This window comes from Lygodium microphyllum, chromosome 26, assembly GCF_053477565.2.
Source record: "Lygodium microphyllum isolate KBCC chromosome 26, Lygodium_microphyllum_v1.1.10, whole genome shotgun sequence".
In the NCBI taxonomy this organism is placed as follows: domain Eukaryota; kingdom Viridiplantae; phylum Streptophyta; class Polypodiopsida; order Schizaeales; family Lygodiaceae; genus Lygodium; species Lygodium microphyllum.
Window position 1 is genome coordinate 37199940 of NC_141160.1, and position 16108 is coordinate 37216047.

A 16108-nucleotide genomic window follows, 5' to 3' on the forward strand; every position below is an offset into this window, starting at 1 on the left:
TTTGCTATAGTAACCTAGGATCCAATATTCTAACCCTTGATTGGGTACACCATAAGGGATTGGAAACCTCATCCTAAGAAGGCAATAAGCTAGTTGTTGGTAATCCTCCTTGGATCCAACACTTAACCATTTTTCTCCTCCAAGGGTATCACACTCTAAGAACGGGCTATATTCACCAACTCTATCATGCCCTCAATATTAGGGGGACTTTTACTCAACATCAGTTCCCTCCAAATAACCATACTATCCACCCCGATGGCTGTTCTACTCCAAGGGTGGAGAGATTCCTCAAGTACATTGCAACCAACCCTTACTAATGACTTCTCCTTGACTACACGAGCATGGTGGAAGGATCCAATAAGGAAGTAATAACAAAACAATTCCATTATATACTAGTAACTAAACATGCTCCCAAAAGAAGTTGGCAATGCGTCTCTTTAACTCACCAAATGATCCTTTACTACACAATCCTCACTTTTGTTAATTAATACTCATCATGCAAGAATCAATTTGAACTTGGGCTATAACAATATGATTTGGTGATATGGAGATTAAGTCATCCAAAGGAGCAATGTTAGCGATCTCTACGTTTTGGTTTATCTCCACCATGTTTCTCACAAGTCTAGTGATGATGAGACTTGAACCACAATGTAAGGCCATGCAGTCTCCTTAGTTGATGATACATCGTGCTTTGATGGCATGGTAAGGGTGCTAGCTCCTCGACGTGTCTCCTCAACAAAAGGGCTAAAAGAGCTTGTCCTCATCATATCAATAGTAGAAAGGGCTAGGAGGGGACTCTCTCTCTCTCTCTCTCTCTCTCTCTCTCTCTCTCTCTCTCTCTCTCTCTCTCTCTCTCTCTCTCTCTCTCTCTCTCTCTCTCTCTCTCTCTCTCTCTCTCTCTCTCTCTCTCTCTCTCTCTCTCTCTTCACAATCTTGTTGTGTGTGTTTGGGGGGTGTGAACGAACATGTGTCCTTTCATAGTTGTTTGGTTAGAGGGCACTTAATCAAATTTAGGGGGGTTTCTTTTGTTTAATTGGTCTAAGGGAAGGGGTACGAAAGTAGGTTTCTTGTATCTCATAAAGCATGCCTTTTACTTTTCCACTTGATCCTAATAGGAGCTTTTGGATCAAAATGATTCAAGCTAGCATCTTGTGGATTTCTTAAGGTGTTGCATTTGAAAAATTTCTTGTGGAAAAAGAAAAATTTCTACCTTAAAATGGCTACTTAAATATCAAATCATTTATAAAAACCAAAGTCTATGATACTTGATTTCAGAATCCAAATGTGAACTCCTAGTTGATGCACATAATTGAACAAATCCAAGTTGAAAACACTATTGTTACATTGATCTTTCTTGCAACAACCTTGAGAAGGTTAGGGCGACAAGCATTTAATGGGTAGAGATGGAAACAATTGCAAAGACCAAGCATTGTAACCTAACACGTCTCTCCAGTTGTTATCTTAATCATAAAAACAAGTAAAACTTGTTTATAATCTAAACTACCTAGCTTGCGATGAAATAAATTATGCAAAAAAACATAGTTACTTGTGAAATGAAGTGGAAATTCATAGGCCCACACTCAATTTGAGCTTGAACAATCACTGCTATTAAAAGGCCTAAGTAGCAAATGGCTAGGAATGTTAATAGCTATGAAAGCCTAGTGTAGGGTCACTTTGCCTACAGGCCAAATCTAGACGAAAAGATGCATATTAGTCATGCGATCCCTCAAACCAAGTCTACTCACGATCTCTCACCTCATGAGGTTTTCTACCATCTCGTCTCACTCAACTTGTCTTGGATGAGAATTTGCAACCCATCAAGCAAGAAGATGACCAAAGAAAAATAATTGATGCAAGGGAACTCATCGCGTGTAGTCTAGATGTTCATTGAGAGCTCCCAAGCTTTGACAACTCCATTTATGCATGCTACACAAGCTCCGCACTTCTTGCTTTGTCATCCTTCGCATGCAAAGAGTCAGTCTCTATCGTTGTTCCTCCAAGACGATGCAAGTTTGCCTCTTCACTCACTCTCCCTCTCCCTCTCCCTCTCTCCCTCTCTCTTCCAAGCCACCTTTGGCTCTCTGTCTCTACAACAAAGTCTCTACTCTTCCACCTCTCAAACTAGGAAGATCCCAAGAAGGTGAGGAAAAGTAATGCATTTTTGCTACAATAACCAAGAGCAAGCTCACTAGCTCTCACAAGACTCTCAATGTCTCTCTAAGATCTTACATTCAAGATATGGCCACATAGAGAAGAAAATGAGATTGTGAAGAGGAAAAGAGATAATCTTGCTTTGCATTAGTTGATGGAATAGTTACAATAAGGTTTTTCTCACCATATATATGTGATCTTGGATTTAAGATTTGGGTTGGGCCTATGTTTCAAGGGTGCCCACCACCTATTGTCTCTTCATTCCTACTTATATAGTCCTATGACCAGTTTAGGCATCCTAACTCACTCCACTCATGCGCCCTTAAATGGTCATTAATTTATAATTTGCATGGGAGTGAGCCTGTCGCTCGAGAATGATTTTATAAAAACATATTTGAACCTTCCTGGTATCTATTTTAATTCCTAAATTCTTTGGAACACTCAATGCCTTTAGGTTATTTTTGTCTTTTTTCTCTCTTGATGAGAGTTTTTTACTCTAGGCTTTGAATTCTTCTAATTAGATGCAATAAGTGTGTCTTCACACCATCACTTTTGGGTTTCTCCTTGATTCTTGCACGTATCCTGCTTTTCACTTCTTTTGACACATGTTGCTTCATTTTGTATATGCTCATTGCTTGCTGTTCCTGCTTTTGTAGCTCTTTTGCAAAAAAGATTAACATTATCCCCCCTCCTAGAAAAGTGCTAGTCCCTTGGCACTGATGAAGGTGCTTGGAACTTGCATGGAATGGTTAGAGGGAAGATAAGAGGTCATGTGTTAATGAAGGAAGGGGTGGTTGTTGGTGATTTTTCTTGCTCTTTAGAATACTTGTAGGGAAAAGTTGTGTGCAGTGAGCAGAGTGTAAGTAGATGGATGCGTGATTGGTGGGAGATGGGTCTGTGCTAGGTGAACCAAGTTTCCCTAGGTTTTCCCCATGCTTGAGAACCCAATTGATGAGAGGTTTGGGTGTAGTGAGGTGGTGTTTAGGGTGATAGGTCTACTGATTTGTTGGGATGTCCTATCCTTGAGGACCTTGAACAACTCTAAGGGAAGTGGGGGGTTTGAAATAAAAGGGAAAGAGGGTGTTTGGAGGTTGAAAATAGGCCAGTGGATTGTGACCATGGGCCGTTTCCCACCTGGAAATCCCTAAGAGTGTGTGTGTGTGTGTGTGTTTTTTTTGGCAACTATTCCTTGCCTCTCCTTTGATCTTGGGCTAATGGAAATAGGGGCCTCATGGGCTCATCGTGTATGCCTTAATCGACAAGTGGGTACTCACCATTGTTGAGGGCAAGAGGGGATGATTATAGCTAGTAAATCAGCTTTTGTTCATGTCTTCCATAAGGGATGGATTGGCTCTTTCCCCTTACCCTCGATTAGCTCGTGCCCTCCTCCCCACCACTAGATGTGCTTTCCACTCTACTTGAGCTGATGCGTGGTTGATTGGTATCAAGTGGGGCTTCCACTATGGTTTCTTCTTTTCTATGCATCTCCTCCACTGAGTTTTGTATAGCTAGGTGACATTCCTTCTTTACTTTCCTTTCCTTGGCTTGTCTTTTCACTTCATCTTTTCTGGACTCCTCCATGGTTATTTCCAATGCATCTTCTTCTTCTGATGGAGTATTTTCTTCTTCATCCTATTTCTTAGTGGTGTCCTTCTTCCCGCCCTTTGTAGAACTTTTCTCCTTGTTCTTTTCTTGGTCATCTTTTTGTGGTTCTTCTTCGTTCCTAGCCTTCTCTTCCTTTTGCTTTTTCATGGCTTATAGCTATGTGTTTGTATTCTTTGTTTTTTTTTTTGAGTGTAGTTTGGGACCCTTCTTCTTCTTTTATTTGCTCTTGCCATCCTTGATCATTGGATCCTTGCTTATTATATATTGTGTTGAGGACGTGGCTTTATTTTCTTGGGAATATGTTATCACCACTTTGGGTGTGTTGGGATCATTTAATGCTTCTTCAACAATGGCCGTTAGTATCCATCCAAATGTAATCATGGTTTCTCTCCCAGCTGCTTTTCCCTTGGCAATATTTCAGCTTCCCATCGTGACCTCTTTAGACCCTGTGGGCTCACTAAGTAGCATGGTTATTGCATGAATGGTGCTCCTTGTATATACATTCAGGTCCACATCTTTCAAATCTTCTGTGACCAAATCTTCAAACATCTTAAGGTGGATCCTATTCATCGTGACGTTGTGGCAGGCACATGAGAACAATGTGTGGATGAACTTGGCATGTAGGTAGTTGCAGAGCAGGGTCATGGATCACCTCAAACTTGATGCCATCATTGCCCATTTGCTACTTTGTGAAATTAAACTGGGCCACAATATCTTTCTTTGCCTTTGGTTTGTAGGGCTATTGTGGTAGACCTAGGCCTTGATGCAAACCTGCTAAGAGTGGAATCTTTATCTTTTGTAGTCCTTTAGGTGTCTTCATCATGATGGTCCTTGTTCTTTTGTTTCCATCATAATTTTTTGGGAGTTTGGTGCATTTTTGGTGTCCCCAAATTTCTCCACATACTTAGCCAAGGAACATAGTTCCACCAATTCTTTTGCTTTCTGTTCGTTGTCCACTTGTTTGAGGTTCTATATCTATCTATATCTAAGATCTCCATTTCTTAAGTTATCAACATTCATGTTGTATTTCACTTGCTTTGCATGTGTAAAGGGGAATTGTGATTTTTCGTGTCTCTTGTGGACAACCTTCTCATAGACTCCTACCATTTTTGATATGTCTTTTGTGAAAAAGAAAAGATTGTGATGAGAGGAAGGTTTGAGATATTATATGAGCTTACACCCTTCGCTTGTTCAAAAATTAAGCGGTGCTTTCCTTATTACAAAAATTGCTAATAGTGATATGCAATGATTGACTTTGAACACTTGATGAACACTTTTGAACTCTTGATAACATTTGATGAATGCTCCCTCTCCTCCCTGGAGAGTTAGCAATGCTTCCTAACATGCAAGGGGGTAAGTGGGGGAAGAATTGGGGTGGCACAAGGCTCAACACATGTTTTTATGAAATGACAAAAAAGATAAAAATAAAGAGAAAAATAAAAGAATGAAATTTGTACATGGTGACTGATAGAGAGGCACACAAGAATGGAAACCAATTAAAAAATGAGGATTGTATTCCATGGCAGCATAATGGTGCATGTCAATTGGTCTAATGACCATTGACATGCTAAGTGTAAACATATTGAATTATCTAACCAAGTAGTCCATCATCAATGTTCACACGTGTTGAGCTGCATAACCCTCAAAACCAAATCTTCTAACTAGGATATCTCACCCTACTAGACCTAAGTACTGTTGGATTACTCAATGGAGTCTTTTCATTACCATGTGCTCTTTGTATCCTAGTGCCTTGACTAAAGGAATACCAAGCTCATCATCCAAATTCTCTAAGCCACTAGAGTTTCCATCAAGAATTGCATGATTAGTAGATGCATGAAGTAGATTTGACACTTTTGTAAGCTCACCTAATATAGCAAGCACATACATTGCTCCACCACGTGCATGGTGGTCAAATAGGTAAAGAAGCTTTGATCGCTTCACTAGCACCACCTTCTCCAAGCTAGATATCGGAGGTATCTTGGTCAAGGTCCAAATTTTCATGATTGTTTTCTCTCCTCATAGTAAGCACTTCTTGTGGAAGACCACCAAGTCGACAACAAGGTTTCCAATGTACTCCTTTAGAGCTAAATCCTTCCATTGATCTGCATGTGCCTCGATGAAAACTTATCTATATATAGCATATCTTGAATGACATGATCAAATCAAACATCATGATTGGTAATTCATCTAGAGTTATCAGAACGCAATGAAACTTGACTGCCAAGAAAGTGGCCCCAAATACCAAAGGGCAGCTGTATGCATCATTTTTTTGGCAAGATTTCATTGATGGACTCTGGGGGGACCCTGTGCATCCTAGGGTCAAGTTTTGTCACATAAAAATGTATGATAGTTAGAAATCTTACCTTTTCTAGATCATATTGTATCTTCATTTCCGTGTGTATTAGCGAGGCATCTCTTTGAGCAGAGGGGTCCACAAACTCCTTGGTGGGAATTGGGGCCTTGGTCTGAATAGATTGTGCTGTAGCAGTTCAAACTCAACATTTGACACAAGATAATCTTCCTTAGCAGAGGGAATCTACTCCTATGCTAATATGACTCAATGTATCTAAGCTCATGCCATCATATATTCTAGCCTCCGCCATCATTGCATTCACATCCACATAATCACAATCAATGAGGTCTTCCATTGAATCCTTGACTAGTATGGAGAACAAATCTTTTTCCTTCATTTCCAAGTATTGTAGCACATCCAAGAGAAGAAAGTACTATGCACCATCTAGTTCAATGGCTGTTAAGGAGGCAAGATTGAGTTTGTCGACTTTTGGCTCTTCTAAAGAGGATGGCACCATAAGAGCCATCCCTTGCTCTGCCACCACCTAACATTCCTCTTGAACATTTATTGGCTCTTCAATTAGCTCTTCTCCTCTATATGTGATAGCAACAACTTGTGGAGTTCTATCTTCATTACTCTCCTCCTCTATGGTGTATACAATGCAAGGAGGTAGATCAACAATGTAGATTCACACTCCAGGAACTCCAAAGGTGTTGTACCTAGTGCATTGTCCATGGGAATAGTGCATACTCTGTGCAAAGGATCCATGTGGACCAAATATCTATTCACCATATTTTGGTGCTTCTTCCCTGCTTGAAGTACCACGAGTTGTTCTAGAGGCACCCAAGTCATATTAGATCTCTCGATAGAGTCTGTGCACATGGTAATGGTGGTCACAAAGTCATTAAGAATTAACCGAGGGGGGAAATCCAGTGGCGAGAGCATGTGTTCAAGGTTGAAGTTCTTTGAGAATACCTCAAAGATCTGATAACTCTGGCTAGCAAAGAGAGTCTCATGGATCCATGCATCAAAGTATACATGAGCATCCATTGCAACAACAAGGAGGAGGGATATGAAGGATGTAGAGAAATAAAGAGAGAATGTGTGAGATGAAACAAAGAAACAAAAACTAAAGTAGTCCCACCTTAAAAACCCTAAGTTTTAAACCATTAAAGGACTATTAACATACAATATTTAGTTATGGCTTTACTTAATATATTTGTAAAGTTTACATGCATATGTAAATGTGTCAATGTGGCAATTACATGTTGTATTAGCTATGATATACAAAAAGCCCTCCCCTCATTACATTGGTGTGTGTATATATATTAGATGTCAATAAAAGAGTGTTATATGCATTCAAAAATTTCACTATAAATTGCAAGAATACACATGAATCTATCAATTAATGTGGAAAAGGAGGTGCCTTCTCCCCATTCTTAGGTGGATACTTGGATGTATGCATATTATCTCAATTTAAAAAATGTGTGTATGTGTTTAAATGAATCAAAGTTAGGGTAAGCGTTTCTCTCCCTCAGTGTTTGTGTAGTTGGGCACATGCATCTTATCTCAAAATTTAAAATACATGTACACATACACATATTTGGATAATTTTAAATATAATTATATGAACACATGATAAGTTAATAATAATAAAATTTTTAAATATTACAAGTGTATGTTTTTATAAAGCGATAATATTCCATTAGCAAAACAAAAACAAAATCTTACACATATTGGATATTACAACCTGTGGAGTTAGAATTTTAAGAAGATTCTATAATTTTTAAAATGTGTGGAGCCACACGCGTTCCACTAGGAAGAGTACCCTCAGCTTAGCTTTGAATCTTCCTACCATCTAATTTAAAGTAGAAGCTATCAGGTGGATTCTCCATTTTTGTTGCGATGTCTTGGCACATTATACTCAAGGGCCAATCATCCTCCATTTGCAATACTTAGGGCACGCAACCCTCACACAGGTGATAGTAACATCCACATATGTACTTTCACGTGTGTGTTGATCAAGGCACAACCATTCACCCTTGAGCATCCTCCATCTACGATACTCAAACACTAGGCATAAATTCTATTGTGTAGCAAAGTACTTGCAATTGGGCAAGAAAGTCGGGTGATTCATCCCAAAGTAAAAAGATAGTCAACCAAGAGAGTAAAATTTTACTTGAAAGCTATGTCCCTTATTGTGACTTGATACTCTACCATGTTAGGACTATGAGTAATATTCAATGTCCAAGTTTTTCCTAGAATCCTTGTTACATAATCCTCCAATGCACTTTTCATGACGTATGTGCTTTTGGTACATCTCATACCCTCACATCCCTTGAACATATGCACAAAAATTTCAATTGGTATGAACTAACTTAGGTTTATATTCTTTAAGCCAGTTCTTGGCTTCATAGAGTTCAATATATCTAACAATTTTTTTGTGCTATATGTGCAAAATTGTTGGGGGTAAAGGCACCTTTGCCTAGCCACCTCTACAGTGACATTACCCGTGATGTGTGCACATTGCAAGTGGCATGCACCCATCACTATCACTTCATTCTTTATTCTTTCAGTGACATTAGAATAAAGGGAAGGCCGGTCACAGATTGTGACTATTGGAGTTCCCACATTTGGAGTCTCTCTCTCTCTCTCTCTCTCTCTCTCTCTCTCTCTCTCGTTGTTGCTCCTTCCACCATAGCTCTTGCTCTTACTTGTGCTTCCACTTTAGGGCTCACCTCTCTTCAATTGGTATCAGAGCCTTCTTCTTTGTGAGCTTGTCCAACATACTCTTCCATCCGAATACCTATAGCAGCCATCTCTTTGTTGGTAGCCATAGCCACTCCATTGAGCTTCCTATTTGTTGCATTCTTCTTGGGCACTCTTTGAGCTTTCTTGAGCAAGTCTTGGAGCAGCCCCCCATAGCCCTCACCATGCTGGTGCAACACCGTGTTGCATGGAACAAGCCCTTTTTTAGTAACAGCTCATGTTTTTCATCTCCTATAGCATATCTTCTTCATTGGATAGCTATACAAGCACTTATACACTTGGTTTTGATGCTTGGCATTGATCCTTCCACTCCTGACATTCGTTTTGAGTGTTAAGCTTCAGTTTTGGACTACTACAATAGTCTACAGACTATCATTAAATAGGGCAACACTTGTCTTTGATGTCTACACTCATTGCCATTGGTTGGATGATGCCCAAGTATGCCCGGTTGATGCATATATATTCGGGGATGCTATATCATTGCTTGGAGTGGATTTTAGACTGGTTTAACCACTTCATTTAGTCTATTTTGACTGAGGTTTGTTGGCTGGAAATATAGGGCATCACCTTGTTTGATGCTTCTATGGTCAGCTTTGTTGGTCTTAGGATGCCTGGTGTTCGTGCCCATTTTTGGTTCCGACACAGATCAGTATGGGCCACCTTCAATTGTTCTTGAGCCCTTCAACTCTCTTGGATTTCTATCTCATACAAAGCTATCTTAGCCTTTTCTTATTGCAAGACTTTTCTAAGGTCTGTGATTTGAGCTTGCACTTCCTCTTATTTTGTCACCAATTCTCCTATCTTCTTTTCCCTTAATTTCTCAACCTCACCTTTTTCCTTTAGTTTGCTTTGGAGGTCCTAAATTTAGTGATTTTCTTGGACTATGAATTTTCTATAGGCTGCTAAGTTTTTCCTAATTTTTCTTGAAGTTTCTATTTTCCCTTAAATCCCTCTAGCTTGTCCCTCAGAAGTTCTTCTCACACACAACTTCCAAGGTATCTAAGTCCCCTGCTGTGCTTAGTACAAGTCCATGCTCCCTTGAGTTTGAGGTGGACTCTTCCTGATGTTTCTTGTCTTGTTGCATAGTGTTAGAGGCTAATTTTGTTGGTCTAATGTTCTCTAATTTAGCCATTTTATCTTGTAGGCCATGTGTTTGAGACACTAGTTGATGGTTATGAGCTCTGAGAACTATTGGCACCTCTTTTCTTCCCCTTGAACATTGTTCCTCCCTCTCAGTCAAGAGTGCTTAGATATGCTGAATGATTGTGTGGCTCATCTCCTACTTTTGTTTAGCCAAGGACTGCATGATTGTTTCTTAAACCTTCTTATGTGTTCTTTCATCTTTGCTTCTATCATTGTTGCTTCTTTTTTGTCCTTTTCTTGGTGGCTCGAAAAGTTGCATGCCCCTCAAGAGTGGCGTCTTCATTAGAACCTAAGGTGGATAAATTTTATTCAGTCTCCTCTCTATGTATCTTTTTCTAGTGTTGTCTACTTTATCCTTTATTGGATGTTTGAATTCTCCTTTCTTATTCTCCTTGCTCTCTTTTGGCTCCCTTCTACTCGTTCTTTTTGGCTTCTCTTAGCTTAGTCTTTTTGATCCCTCTCTTTTCTCCTCAATTCCTCCTTGTGCTACTTTTCCTGCTCTCTTGAACCTCTACTTTATGGTTTCTTTTCCTAATCTCTTTTTTCTTCTCTTAGCTTAGTCTTTTTGCTCTCTCTCTCTTTTCTCCTCAATTCCTCCATGTGTTTCTTATCCTACTTTCTTGACCTTGTACTTTGTGAATGTCCTTGTGAGGTGTCTCCAAGGATGGTGACTCTTCTAGGAAGTGGAGCAACTCCCATAACAGATTATGCATTCGATGGGAATCCTGGTCCCATGTTAATTTCCCTTTTCAATGTACTTGCAAACTATATGATCACTCTTGTAACTTTCTGACAAACTTACATCATGAGTTTGGAAGAGTGCAATGTGTGCTTTTGTGATGGCTTCATGAGTTGCTTCTAACCAAATGTCATTTATGTCTCTTCCCACAATATGGTAAGTAAGGATGTCTTCCAATAGATCTTTGGAAACTTTATCTCTAGAAAAATAATATTTATTTTTGGTGACATGTGGTGGAAGACCCTACTAACTATGCACATTTTTTCATCCATGATGGCTACAAGCTGCGTACCTTGTTGTGTATTCTCTCTCGTTGATCTTTTAAATCATTGTTGCACATTTGGAAATCTAGTGGGTCCCTTGTTTTTTCAATATTCCTAGGGCCAAATCTATGAGTGTGGTGTAAATGTTATGTTTCCAAAATCACTCATTTAGCATATGTCCAAAATGTCATCACACTAGTTTTAGTGGTGATGTCATAATTTAGGATGAAGTTCCAACATGTGTGTAGATGAGCTAGTTAGCTATACACTTTTGTATAAAGTTGCATACCACAATGCTCAACAAGTTCCCTTGTCATTTTCTCATTGTTTAGCATCTCCTTAAAATTATTTAGAAACCTAAATTTGAGATCCCCAAGGCTCCATAAGGCGGGCTCCAAGTCATATTTATTAGAGTTTTTAGCACTATTGACCACATTTTCTTTCATTTTAGGTTCATTTATTAGGACACGGGTTTCAAGAACAGTCATTTTCTAAGGAGTTTTCAATCCAATTGGTGGACATGGTTTTGTGACACTCATTAAGGGTAATGCAATTTTAAGGATTGATTCGGTTTCAGTAATAGCTTTGATGATGTCTACATGTTTTTCATGGGTTGCATGTGCATCTTTGTTTCTGACGTGGTTGCCAAGGGAAATTTATCATTAAGATTGTGAGTCTCCATCGCAATTGCTTTGAGTGTGTATGATGGGTTTGTAGCAATACTTTTGGTTGTTTTGGGTCTATATACCCTGGTATTCAATTGGATGGTGCTTTGCAATCATGGGCCCTCAACCTATGTGTTTGATGGTTTTGTTTTGGATGCATATGATGGGTTGTTCATTTTGGAATCCAACCATGGCCATTACCTCCATAAGTAGTGCTTTGGGTATCCATGTGGATGTGAAGTGGGATTTTGGCTTGGCCTACCTATGGTTATTTTTCATCCTATCATGAGTTCTTGTGTTTTTTTTGTGAGTGTTACCACAATGCAACGTACTCATTGAACTACTAATAGATTTGATTTGTTTATTTTGGCCTAATGTTAGGTCTTTCAACAAGTTTTCTACTTGCCTTATAGGCATTATTACTTGGCCAGTTTTAATTGAGTTTGATTATTTTTCAATCGAGTTTCTCTTGCTAAATGTAGATATTATTCTAGCCTCGAGAAGATGCAGATGGATGTGTTGCTCTACGAAATTCTATTGACATTGGGGTTTTAATTTGAATGGCTATCCTAGAAAAATTTCTTGTCCTACATTCTTAGGGTAGTCAGGGTACATATGGGTTATCCTACATTCAAGGCATCGATGGTCCAACTAACCATCCTCGGAAGATTTTGTTTTTTGGGGACATCTCAAGGACACATGTCCTAGCTACCTGCAATTCCAGCATTTGATGGGATCCTTATATTGGGTTCATACTCTATGACTTCCTCACTCTAACACCATGAACCAAACACATCAATAGTCCATGAGGACTGTGTTATCCTCCTCATCATAAGTTACATAGGGATTTGAATATTTATCATCCCTGATTAGCTCCTTCATGTAGTAAGCAGGAGCTATTAGCTCCTGTTGGGTTAATTTTCGCTCTTTGAGCTAATGGCTTCTACTCATTGGGGGGCTTGCAAGGCTAGTTGTTGTGGCCTAGGGTAGTACAGTGCCATGTTCTACTATTAGTATGGATTGTTATTATATAGCTGTGCATATGGTAGGCACATTGGAGGTTGGCAATACATTGTATCATGCACTATACACTCACACTTCATAAAAATACATTTAGCTCTAGAACATTTGGATAGGATATGGTCACCCCCATGATTCATGCATTGAATGTTTGATCAATAAGACCACAGTTACTTTAATGTGTCTATCAACCTTATTAGCTCAATCTGATGTTTCTTAAATGCAATCGACAGTTTGTGTGCCACAATTAACTCGACAGTGTTGCTTTTGACTCTATCCTTTCTATCACTATTTATTTCTCTATGAAGATCATTTATACACATGGCCTCATCCAACACAGCATTTAGTTTTGCCCTATCATGTCAAATTACTAGCCATTTCCTCATATATGTGTTCATCTTGTATCCTCTTGACAAAGGATTTGGATCTAGCCTTGGGATTTTGGCTTCTCAACTAGTAGAAGGATTCAATTGTACAAGCTTTTGACCTTGGAAACATATTTGTATATGATTTCCTCCTCTTGTTGTTGCAAGTTCATGAACCATATGATGAGGTTGTCCTCATATCCAGCTTTGGCGAATGACATGATGAACTGTTAACCCTCAAACGAACGAAGGTGGAAAATCCGGAAAAGCTAAAGAAAAAGACAAAGACAAAGGCCAAGGTAAAGAGAAACGGAAGACAAAGACGCACAAGGAGAAGCATCCTAAATAAGGGAGAAAGGCGCACAAGGAAAAGTGCAAGTTAAAACTTTTGTAAAAGAGCGCAAGCGCATCATGGTTTAATTCAAGGAGCGCCGGGCTCTCACTCGTGTAATTTGTAAATGTAGACGGGCGGTGGAAAGGAAGCTAGGAAGATAGAAGGACAATGGGCAAAAGGGGCCTAGGCAGGCCGAGTAAAAAAGGGGAAAAGGGGATGACCGCCCAAAAGGGATTTAGGGTTTTGTATATAAAGTTGAAAAGTGAATGAGAAGCTCATTCTTGTGTGTGGCCAAAAGTAGCTCTCCTCCTCTTCTTCTTCTTCTTGTTCTTGCTTGCTTGAGCTTGTGCTTGAGAGAGGGAGTGTGAGAGTGTGAGGGAGTGAGTGTGTGAGGGTGAGGGACCGAGGAGGAGAAGCTCTCCATCTTCTCTTCTCTTCTCCTCTTCTCTTCTCTTCTCTTGTCTTGCTCGCAGCAATGGAGCTTGGAGCATGGAGCTTGGGGATGGAGCTTGCTTGAAGCTTGAACTTGGATCGTGGAGCTACTGGAGTGCGCGAGAGAGGAGGTAACTCAATCGGCATGGAGGTAAGCTCACTACACCCGTAGATATGGATGGTGCGTCGGCTATGTGAGAGGTAGCCATTAGTGCTCGACTTGGAACGCTTGAACAATAAGCGGTCCATGGGTCTTGGCGGTTGAGCGAAAGCTCCCACATTTTGGTTCCATTGCCGGGACCAACGGATTCAAGCCTTGAGCGCTTGCGCGCTTCGAATTGAGCATTAGAGTAGGGTTTTTCCCGAACTGGTGCTTGAGGTAGATAGGTCGGAAGCGAGGGAGTTTGAAGAGGTATTCGATCTCCTTGGCAAGTAGGTTTTTGGTTTTTTGGATTTGAAAAAGCATGTTGGAATAGTATAGGTGATTGCTTTGTGATTTGTATGCATTTAGGATAGGAAAAAACAAAGAAAAAGAAGCAAACAGTAGGGTTTTCTGTTGCTGTATAACAGGCTAAAACAGGGAAATAGGGGCATAGATCCTTGGAGTGCCATTTGATTCGAGCACCATAGTGATTCCAGGCATGTCTGGCATTTCCTTGTAGTGTTTTGTACCTATTTGGAATGCACTGGATGATTCGATGGAGTAGATGTTGACCTAGAGGCATCACGCACAACTCGCGGGCCACTGTCCAGGCCGTCGGACAAGGCCGTCCGAGTCCCATAATCGGACCAGGCCGTCCGAGTCCCAGAATCGGACCACCCAGAATCGGACAAGTCCAGAATCGGATGCTTGGACAACCGTCTGATCGGACCATCGTGTCCGATCAGACCACTCGGACCAACCCGTCCGATTTTGGAAATCGGACCACTCGGACACTCGGACTCGGACCACTCGGACCATCCTGTCCAATCGGACGCTCGTCCGATCGAGGCAATCGGACCACCCTGTTTGATCCGATTCCTAGAATCAGACATGATGAAAATCGGACGACTGGGCCGATCAGACCACCCAGAATCGGACATCCGATTCTGATAATCGGACTCTTGAAAATCAGACATCTGAGAATCGGACAAAAAACTGTCAAAATCGGATAGGTATCTAGAATACAAATTTTGATGCATCTAAATCCCGAAATTGACCCCAAAGGCTACGTAGAGCTAAAGGCACATCACAGACCCTCAAACGAAAAAAGGTGGAAAATCCGGAAAAGCTGAAGCAGAAGACAAGGCCAAGGCAAAAGTGAAACGGAAGACGAAGGCACACCAAGAAAAATCTAGAAACACAAGAAGCGCAAAAAAGTCCTAAATAAGGGAAAAAGGTGCATAAGGAAAAGCGCAAGTCAATACTTTTGTAAAAGAGCGCAAGTGCATCATGATTTAATTTAAGGAGTGCCAGACTCTCACCCGTGCAATTTACAAATGTAGACGGGCAGTGGAAAGGAAGCTAGGAAGATAGAAGGACAATGGGGAAAAGGGCCTAGGCCACGGCGGCCCATGTAAAAAAGGGGATAAGGGGATGACTGCCCAAAAGGGATTTAGGGTTTTGTATATAAAGTTGAAAAGTGAATGAGAAGCTTATTCTTGTGTGTGACCAAAAGTGGCTCTCCTCTTCTTCTTCTTGTTCTTGTTCTTACTTGCTTGAGCTTGTGTTTGAGAGAGGGAGTGTGAGAGTGTGAGGGAGTGAGTGTGTGAGGGTGAGGGACTGGGGAGGAGAAGCTCTCCATCTTCTCCTCTCTTCTTCTCTTCTCTTCTCTTCTCTTGTCTTGCTCGTGGAGATGGAGCTTGGAGCGTGGAGCTTGAGGATGGAGCTTGCTTGAAGCTTGCACTTGGATCGTGGAGCTACCGGAGTACATGAGAGAGGAGGTAACTCGATTGGCATGGAGGTAAGCTCACTACACCCGTAGATATGGATGTCGCATCAGCTATGTGAGAGGTAACCATTAGTGCTCGGCTTGGAACACTTGAAACAATAAGCGGTTTGTGGGTCTTGGCGGTTGAACGAAAGCTCCCACAATGTTAACCCTCAAATGAACAAAGGTGAAAAATCTGTAAAAGCTGAAGCAGAAGACAAGGCCAAGGCAAAAGTGAAACGGAAGATGAAGGCGCGCCAAGAAAAATCTAGAAACACAAGAAGCGCAGAAAAGTCCTAAATAAGGGAGAAAGGCGCACAAGCAAAAGCGCAAGTCAATGCTTTTGTAAAAGAGAGCAAGTGCATCATGATTTAATTTAAGGAGCGCCAAGCTCTCACCTGTGCAATTTACAAATGTAG